Source organism: Sinocyclocheilus grahami, unplaced genomic scaffold (assembly GCF_001515645.1).
Source record: "Sinocyclocheilus grahami isolate Dianchi unplaced genomic scaffold, SAMN03320097.WGS_v1.1 scaffold1279.1, whole genome shotgun sequence".
NCBI lineage: Eukaryota > Metazoa > Chordata > Actinopteri > Cypriniformes > Cyprinidae > Sinocyclocheilus > Sinocyclocheilus grahami.
In genome coordinates this window covers 15,852-26,410 of record NW_015506458.1, presented here as the reverse complement: position 1 = coordinate 26,410, position 10,559 = coordinate 15,852, and positions in this window count along the sequence as shown.

The window sequence follows — 10,559 nt, the reverse complement described above, 5'->3', positions numbered from 1 at the left end:
TATATATATATCTATATATATATATATATATATATATATATATATATATATATATATGATTTTACTGGGAGGTTCTGACTGTGAGAAGACAAAAGGAGAAAGCTAGAGGGGTCTAAATGGTTGCTAGGGCATTTACTGTGCGATGTTGGTGGTTTCTAAGATATTGCTAGGTGGCTGGGCATTGCTAGGTGGTGTCCTGTGTCTTTTGGGTGGTTGCTAGGGTGTATAGGTGATTGGTGGTTATGAGGTTTTGGGTGATTTTATAGAGTGTTGCTAAGCAGTTGGGCATTGCTACATGAGGTGGCTGCTAAGTGGTTGTTTTAGGCCGTTTCTAGGATATTGCTAGGCAGTTGGGCATCGTTGGATGGTTGCTAGGGTGTTTTGGGTGGTTGCTAGGTGGTTGTTATGCTACTTTGGGTGGTTTCTATGATGTTTCTAGACTGTTGGGCATTGTTATGTAATTTATGGGGGGTTGCAAGGGCGTTGCAAGGTGTTTGTTATTACATTTTTGGTGCTTTTTATGATGTTGCTAGGTGGTTGGGTATTGCTCTGTGGTTTCTAGGGTGTTTTGGGTGGTTGCTAGGGTTTTGCTATAGCTGGTTGTTATGATATTTTGGGTGGATAGTTTTTAGGTGATTGTTATGGTGTTTTGGGTGGTTTCTATGATGTTTCAAGGCTGTTGGGCATTGTTGGGAGGTTTATAGGGTGTTTTGCGTGGTTGCAAGGGTATTGCTGGGTGGTTGTTATGATATGTTGGGTGATTTTTATGATGTCACTAGGTGGTAAGTATTGTTGTGATGGTGTTTTAGATGGTTTTTAGGATGTTGCTAGGCAGCTGGGCATCTCTAGGTGGATTCTAGGGTGTTTTGGGTGGCTGCTAGGATGAAGTTAGGTGGTTGTTATGTTTTGAGTGGTTTCTATGATGTTGCTAGGCAGTTGGGCATTGGGTGGTTGTTTGGGTGTTGCTAGGAATCTGTCTGTAGAACAAACAATTTCATATGAGTTATGAGTTTAACACTTAATGTTGAGGGTTTTCTCAAATCCCTATGAGAAATAAAAATTGGAATGCATACATTAACAAGCATCAAATATAAGATTCCAAGAAATATGGAATATGGTTTCACTCATATATTCCAGCTTTGAGGGTTTCCTGATCCGTCAAACTTTTTCTTGTAGCTTATGTGCAGCACATACTGTACCTGTCGCCTTTGATCGTTCATTTGAGAATCACCCCTTCAGTTTGTATTCAGTAATTATCCCACACACCATCTGCCGCTGAACATACGACAAGGTGTTGGGAATATCTTGGCCAAACCAGGAGACTGGAGTGGAGAAACATTTTCACATTCCAGAGAGTGGCTATTTTTAGACTAATCATCCCCCATGGGGAAGCTTGTAGGGCTTCAGCTCTGTAGGTCGGGTATGATTAGAACTGAATGAGCAGCCCACATGAGACCACACACAAATACAAACACTCACACATACACTAACACATGTGCTTGTGTGTGTTTTTCATTATACCGTTCAAAAATTTGGGATTGTTAAGGTTGTTAAATATTTTAGAAAGAAGTCTTTTATGCTCACCAAGGCATCCTTTATGTGATTAAAAATACAGGAAAAGAGTGTTTTCTATTGTAATATATTATTAGAATATGTCATTTATTCCTGTGATGCAAAGCTGAATTTCAATTATCAAACAGTTGTGCTGCTTCATATTTTGGCGCAAACCATGATACATTTTGATTTTTAGGATTATTTTATGAATAGAAAGTTAATTTATTTTCCATATAAATGTCTTTACTGTCACTTTTGATTAATTTAATGCATCCTTGCTCAATAAAAGTATTAATTTAACAATATAAATAGAACAAATTGAAGCACCTTTAATTATGTTTTTCCTAATACATTGACATTCAATTAAAGCTAACGTCTAAAAAATATTGCAGCACCAAAAACCACAGCTTTACTGCATCCTAATAGTTCTCTAAACCTCAGATTTGCCAGACCAGAGCATATGCGCTCTGATTTTGTGTTCTCTGCCCTATGGCTGCATGTGAGTCACTGGCATTAAGCCTGGCATCTCTGCAGGAGCTGGATGGCGGGTACCAGCGTGCACCGGACCATCCCTGTCCCGCCCACAAATCCATCATCCCACACCAAAGGCTAGCAGATACTGGGTCGAGGTGCCTGCAACGTGTGCGTACCAAACCATTTGAGAAATGGCAATGGTGCCCTTTTAAAGGATATTATTTGTTCCCTAATACAGCTATAAATTAATACAAAATACAAAAATATAGATTATTTGCATACTGCGAAATGAGTTCTTTCTCAGCATTATTCAAAAGGAGGAGATTATACTCATAGAAAATAAAGACAAAGAAGTGCGAAATGAATAGCACTGGTTAATATGATCATCCAGCAGGTGGGATTTTGTTGAGTTAAATCTTATTTGCTGTGTCCGATTAGACAGACATAATTCTGTAATTCACCAGCTGTGAATTTAAATGCTTTTCTTTAAATGTCGTTGTTTATCATCTGTTGGTTTATTAAGTTTGTCTCTGCAGGGTGGATCATTTGCTTGTAATATTGCGATATGTCTATTGTGCCTATTGTGCATGAGCCGCAAACTGTCACGTGTTCCAGCTGGAAATAGAACAATCTAGGATAATACTCTTTGGTTCCATCAACATCCCTTCCTCCATAAACACTACACTGTATCCCTGCACTATTGAAATACTGCTGCTATGATTAAAATGTTTTGTCAACATTATGACAGTGTTGTGATCTGTAGTCAGCACTGTCATTATGCCACCTCTTGTATTATACATATCGGCCTGTCGTTCTGCTTTTGTGCAACAGATGTCTCTTGCACATATGCAAATAAAAGATCCACCCATTGACTACTGGGTAATGGAGATGTGTTCCTAATGTGTTAACCTAGCACATTAAAGATGGTTCACTAAAAGATTAAAGCTCTCATATTAAAACTTATTTCCAGCTTGTTTCCATCAAGGGATAAAATTAATTAATGAATGAATTAAAAAGATAACTGCAATATATCTCACAGTTCTGACTTTTTCTTAATTACAATATATGAAATCAGAATTGCAAGATATAAACTCAGAACTGCAAATATACACTCCCAATTCTGAGAAGAAAGGTTGGAGTTGTGAGATATAAACACACAATTGCAAGAAAAAAGTCAGAATTGTGAGAGAAAAAATCGCAATTACATTTTTTTATTTTTTATTCTGTGGTGTAAAAAAAAAACTGAATTGTGAGATGTAGCCTAAACTCAGAATTCAGAGAGGACAAAAGTCAGAATTGAGAAATATAAACTCAGATTTCTGAGAGAAAAATCATAATCGCAAGATATAAACTTTGCTAAAGAATTATGAGGGGAAAAAGTCAGAATTCGGAGACATAATTGCGAGGAAAAAAGTCACCTGAAATAGGCTTTCATATAAAACAAATACACACACTAATGAGAAACAGTGATGCCAATGAATCACTTTTTTTTTTTCAATGAATTGGCCAAATGGCTTTGAATTAATTCACGATTCAGACTGATTTGTTCAGACCGCACTTCTTGCGTAATCATTTTGAGAGGAGTCCCAAATCAGGCTGTATCGAGATATGAACTCAAAAAACAAACTAAGAGCTGAATGAAGTATATATTTACCAATAAATTGAATCAAATGGCTACTTTTTGAGAGGTAACTTTGAGAAATGTAAACTACAGTAGCGCTGGTTTGCTAGCCTATGTAAACATGCACTAGATGGAAGTCTCTGAACACCGTGTAGCATTTCTGTTGTTTTACTATAACCTGATCTCTCCATTGTTTTATGCACCATGTCAAGTTAAAAAAAACTTTTCTTTTTTTTAAATCGCGTCGCAAAAGACCTTCATTCTGTGTATATTTGTGCATTTGGTCTGAAGGGCTTTTGCTTTTGACAACACACTCTAAAAAATGCTGGGTCAAAACAACCCAATAGCTGGGTTTGTCCCTTTTTAACCCAGCGCTGGGTTATATTTAACCCAGCATTTTTTAGAGTGTAGAATGCAAAGAAATTCTAAAAAAGACTCTGCAATATGATTATTTCATTGAATGATAAGCAGTGGGTTTAATCAGTGACATTATTAATAGACTTGCTATCCAATGTCTTCTGGTCACCTCCTCAACCTGCTTCCTTCCCGGTTTTACACGTAGAAAAGTCGAAGGAAATAATATTACATTGTCCAGTTTTCTCCCTGATTGATGATGTGAGTTACTATGGCAATTCCTGATGCAGTAGAAGTGACCTACAATGTCAACATTTTTCACAACCACAATTTAGAAAGTCGAAATACTGACTTAAACTCACTATAGCAGAAAGGCAGCGTGATCCTCTTAATATGGCGTCTAAACAAAACAGTTACCCAACACAACACGGCGTGATGTCAGCTTCACATTCTCTATAGTGAATGCTGAAGGAAAATAAAAATGCTTTTCTTAAAGGTGAATTCAACATTTTGACGTTGTTGTTTTGCCCAAGAACAACAACATAAAACTGAATAAGTGTTGGTTATATATCACATTTTGAGTATTTCATGCGTACAGAAAATATGAATAACACAGAAATAGCACAAGCAGCATATTGTGTGATTGGATGTAAAATGCTGAGCTAGCCTGAAACCCCTTATTCCAGTGGTGAAGCTGGAGTTACACTCCCTTGAATTCTGTTTAATTCCATTTGTTGCTGGGAAGCAGCCATTTTCCTGTTTATATTATTATTGTCCTTGATGGAATTTAGAAAGTCAAAATACTGACTTAAACTCACTATAGCAGAAAGGCAGCGTGATCCTCTTAATATGGCGTCTAAACAAAACAGTTACCCAACACAACACGGCGTGACGTCAGCTTCACATTCTCTATAGTGAATGCTGAAGGAAAATAAAAATGCTTTTCTTAAAGGTGAATTCAACATTTTGACGTTGTTGTTTTGCCCAAGAACAACAACATAAAACTGAATAAGTGTTGGTTATATATCACATTTTGAGTATTTCATGCGTACAGAAAATATGAATAACACAGAAATAGCACAAGCAGCATATTGTGTGATTGGATGTAAAATGCTGAGCTAGCCTGAAACCCCTTATTCCAGTGGTGAAGCTGGAGTTACACTCCCTTGAATTCTGTTTAATTCCATTTGTTGCTGGGAAGCAGCCATTTTCCTGTTTATATTATTATTGTCCTTGATGGACGTCATTAACAATAACATGCGGTGTACAGTTTTTTCACATGATGCAATGCTGCACAGCAGCTGGTCTCCGTTCACAAGCCGGAGGTTTCTCCTCCCACAATCTTGTGTGACATGTATATTATTATTTATTTATATCATTATTTAGGTATATATTATATTATTATAATTGTAAGGCACCTCCTCTCGTACATGCTGCTATATTACAAATATAAAAATGAGAAGTTCAAAATGATCATGATGCAATCCTTGAGCAAGAGCAGCTGCTGCAGTGCCACCGTAATCAGTTTTTTAAATGAAATACATGGAGCATATCCCATGACTACCTATAATAGAACATCATATGCGCAACTAAACAAATAAACATCTTTCCTTGTGCAGCCGAAAGTTTCTTTCATCTCTGCCTGCAGGCAAAAACAGACGGATCCCAGAGAGACAAGCCGGAAACATGCCACAGTGCCAGGTACAATAGTGTGGAGTGGATTAATGGCTGCAGGATGCTCCCCGAGGATTGTTTTATTGCTCAGGCCACTCCCTTGGAGTGCTTTAGTTAGGGTTTAAGTATCAACTTTGATATTCTCCTAAGACCATTTGGTCTGGGAAGAAACGGGTGAGAAATGTTTGAGATCACAATGAAAACTGAGAAGCAGGAGAAAGCCCCCATTTGCTATATTCTCGATTTGCACTCCATTTAATCTCACTGGGGTTTAGGAGAAACAGTTGCGATGTTAAATAAGTCTCATTGATGATTTTTTTTTCTTGGAATGTTCTCAGAAAGTTTTTAATTAATGTTATCTGGTCTTTAATAATGTTCTCAAAACGTTAGAACAAAACATTTTGGAACTTAGTAACTTATTAGTAACATTCATATAATGTTTGCAAAATTATAAAATGGAATGTTCCCTTAATGTTCACATAACCTAGAAAAAAGATGTTTTTATTACTAAATAGGGAATATTAGCAAAATGTTCTTAGAACAAAGATTTGTTTGCTTGCTGGGTGATGAGTTATCTTGTTTAAACAGTAACACCTTCAATCATTCAATCCCTCGGAAATGAAAGGTGATTGTATGGTCAATGCAATCAATGTTCCTATCCGGTATGACCACAGAAACAGCAGGCCATGAATTATAAGAGGGCAGTGGACATGTCAGTAAACAGGTCTGTATGATAATGAGAGAATTATTAATCCCTCGGAAATGAAAGGTGATTGTATGGTCAATGCAATCAATGTTCCTATCCGGTATGACCACAGAAACAGCAGGCCATGAATTATAAGAGGGCAGTGGACATGTCAGTAAACAGGTCTGTATGATAATGAGAGAATTATTGAACAATATACCACCACACAATGTTTTAAGGATGCTTTAATATTGAGGTCAGTTCAGAGCACAGAAAAACCTTCTTAAAAGGATAGTTCACCCAATAATAAAAAAAACTCACCATCATGTCATTCCAAACCTGCATGTTTCTTTCTTCTGCTAAACACAAGAGAAGATATTCTAAAGAACGAGGGTAGCCAAACAGTTGATGGTTGTCACGAATTTGGTCCATGGACTTCCGTTTATTCACCACCAGAGGTCACCCTTTCCATTACATTGACGCTCGCACAACACAAACTGTTGCATAGCACCCTGGACTACATATCCCATCATTCTTTGCGCGACTTGCGCTGCACTGATTGCACACAGCTGTTTCTAATCACCTCACTCACTATAAAACACCCACTCTAACCACCTTTCTCTGCTGAGTATTGTTTAGCCTGTACCCTTTTCCGAGTCTCCGTGTTTTCCTTGTTTTGCCTTGCCTGTTTTTGCGGTTTCTGATCTTTGCCTGTTTTCTTGGATTTCTCCCTCTCGTCTCGCCCCTGTGATTCGACATTTCTGAACACCACGTCACATTTGAATTATTTATCTATAATGTGGTTGCTGTATTTTAATACACCGTGTCAAGTAAAAAAAAAAAATCTGTTAAAATCACGCCGTGAAAAACGTGTATTTTGTGATTTTTAGTACAAGAACGCCTTTGGCCTGAACGTCTTTGCAATAGTGAATGCTCAAGAAAAATAAAAATGCATCTCTTAAATGAGAAGTAAATGTTTTGGTGGTGTTGTTTTTTCCAAAGAAGAACAACAACATACAACCTAACAGAACCCCAATTAAGGGTTGGTTATTTATTACATTTTGAGAATTTTACGTGTACAGAAAATGTGAATATTACGCAAGAGCTATTTGCTGAGCTAGCCTGAAACTCCTGTGAGGAGAAATCCCTTGAATTCAGTTTAATTTTGTTGCTGGGGAGCATTTTTCTGTTTATATTATTATTATCCTTGATGGACATCATTAACAATAACATGTGGTGTACAGTTTCTCATGACACAATGCTGCACAGCAGCTGGTCTCCATCCGCAAGCTCATTTCGAGCCGGAGGTTTCTCCTCCCACAATCTTGTGTGACATGTATATTATTATTTATTTATATCATTATTTAGGTATATATTATATTATTATAATTGTAAGGCACCTCCTCTCGTACATGCTGCTATATTACAAATATAAAAATGAGAAGTTCAAAATGATCATGATGCAATCCTTGAGCAAGAGCAGCTGCTGCAGTGCCACCGTAATCAGTTTTTTAAATGAAATACATGGAGCATATCCCATGACTACCTATAATAGAACATCATATGCGCAACTAAACAAATAAACATCTTTCCTTGTGCAGCCGAAAGTTTCTTTCATCTCTGCCTGCAGGCAAAAACAGACGGATCCCAGAGAGACAAGCCGGAAACATGCCACAGTGCCAGGTACAATAGTGTGGAGTGGATTAATGGCTGCAGGATGCTCCCCGAGGATTGTTTTATTGCTCAGGCCACTCCCTTGGAGTGCTTTAGTTAGGGTTTAAGTATCAACTTTGATATTCTCCTAAGACCATTTGGTCTGGGAAGAAACGGGTGAGAAATGTTTGAGATCACAATGAAAACTGAGAAGCAGGAGAAAGCCCCCATTTGCTATATTCTCGATTTGCACTCCATTTAATCTCACTGGGGTTTAGGAGAAACAGTTGCGATGTTAAATAAGTCTCATTGATGATTTTTTTTTCTTGGAATGTTCTCAGAAAGTTTTTAATTAATGTTATCTGGTCTTTAATAATGTTCTCAAAACGTTAGAACAAAACATTTTGGAACTTAGTAACTTATTAGTAACATTCATATAATGTTTGCAAAATTATAAAATGGAATGTTCCCTTAATGTTCACATAACCTAGAAAAAAGATGTTTTTATTACTAAATAGGGAATATTAGCAAAATGTTCTTAGAACAAAGATTTGTTTGCTTGCTGGGTGATGAGTTATCTTGTTTAAACAGTAACACCTTCAATCATTCAATCCCTCGGAAATGAAAGGTGATTGTATGGTCAATGCAATCAATGTTCCTATCCGGTATGACCACAGAAACAGCAGGCCATGAATTATAAGAGGGCAGTGGACATGTCAGTAAACAGGTCTGTATGATAATGAGAGAATTATTGAACAATATACCACCACACAATGTTTTAAGGATGCTTTAATATTGAGGTCAGTTCAGAGCACAGAAAAACCTTCTTAAAAGGATAGTTCACCCAATAATAAAAAAAACTCACCATCATGTCATTCCAAACCTGCATGTTTCTTTCTTCTGCTAAACACAAGAGAAGATATTCTAAAGAACGAGGGTAGCCAAACAGTTGATGGTTGTCACGAATTTGGTCCATGGACTTCCGTTTATTCACCACCAGAGGTCACCCTTTCCATTACATTGACGCTCGCACAACACAAACTGTTGCATAGCACCCTGGACTACATATCCCATCATTCTTTGCACGGTTTGCACACTGCACTGATTGCACACAGCTGTTTCTAATAACCTCACTCTCTATATAACACCCACTCTAACCACCTTTCTCTGCTGAGTATTGTTTAGCCTGTACCCTTTTCCGAGTCTCCGTGTTTTCCTTGTTTTGCCTTGCCTGTTTTTGCGGTTTCTGATCATTGCCTGTTTTCTTGGATTTCTCCCTCTCGTCTCGCGCCCCTGTGATTCTGTCTGCTGATCGGTGACCTACACTAGCCCTGGGACTATTCTTGTCTTTTGCCCGCCATATACCTGTTTGCCATTGCTTTGACCCTGCCTATTTACCACGTCTCTTGAATAAAGCCTGCAGATGGATCCACACGTCTCACGTCTCGTCAGCCCCGTTACAATGGTAGCCATTGACTTTCATAGTATGGAAAAAATAAATAGATAATTACAACGGCAGTCAATGGTTACCCACATTCTTGAAACTGTCTTCTTTTGTACTCAAAAGGAGGGTGAACTATCTCTTTAACATATATTTTATGAGTAAATGATCCTTCCTTTTAGCAAAAGTAAAGTACACTCTTAAAAATAAAGGTGCTTCAAAAGGTTCTTCAAGCGATGCCGTAGAAGAACCATTTTTGGTTCCACAAGGAACCACTCAGTCAAAGGTTCTTTAAAGAACCATCTCTTCCTTACCTTTTTATAATCTGAAGAACCTTCTTTCACCACAAAGAACCTTTTGTGAAACAGAAAGGTTCTTCAGATGTTAATGGTTCTTTATGGAACCATTTGGGCAAAAAGGTTCTTCTATGGCATCGTGAAGCACCTTTATTTTTAAGAGTGTAGTTAGTAGTCTTTTATGGCAGAATTTTAAGTTAAGTCATTGTTACACAATCAAAACAATGGTGTGAGTTTGAGACGAGTTTCTCAATTAAATTGAGCCGGCCTGTCAAGGTGAAGGGGTCACCTATGTAATTGTGTGGGACAATGCATGTTCCACCATGCAGAGGTTGTTCAAGCATGGTTTCAGGCCCATTCCCGATTCATGACCTTCTACCTGCCTCCATATTCTCCTTTCCTCAACCCTATTGAGGAATTTTTCTCAGCATTGAGATGGAAGGTCTATGATCGCCAACCCCTTGAGCGCGCCACCCTCCTTCAGGCCATGGATGAGGCACGTGATGACATCAGTGTAGACCGATGTCAAGCATGGATTCGCCAAAAGGTTTTTTCCAAGGTGCATGAACAATGATGACATTCATTGTGATGTGGACGAGAATCTATGGCCAAATGATCAAGACAGGCTTGATCCAAATTAATGTAATGTGTGTGCACTAAATGTTTTTTTTTTTAATTGAGTTAATTTGTTTTATTTAAATGTGTACATTTCATTATTGAAAGTAAACCTATGTTACAATTATATCTGAAAAATAAAATCAAATGTGCCCAAATGATTGGAGAGGATGTCTTCATTGATCCTTCACT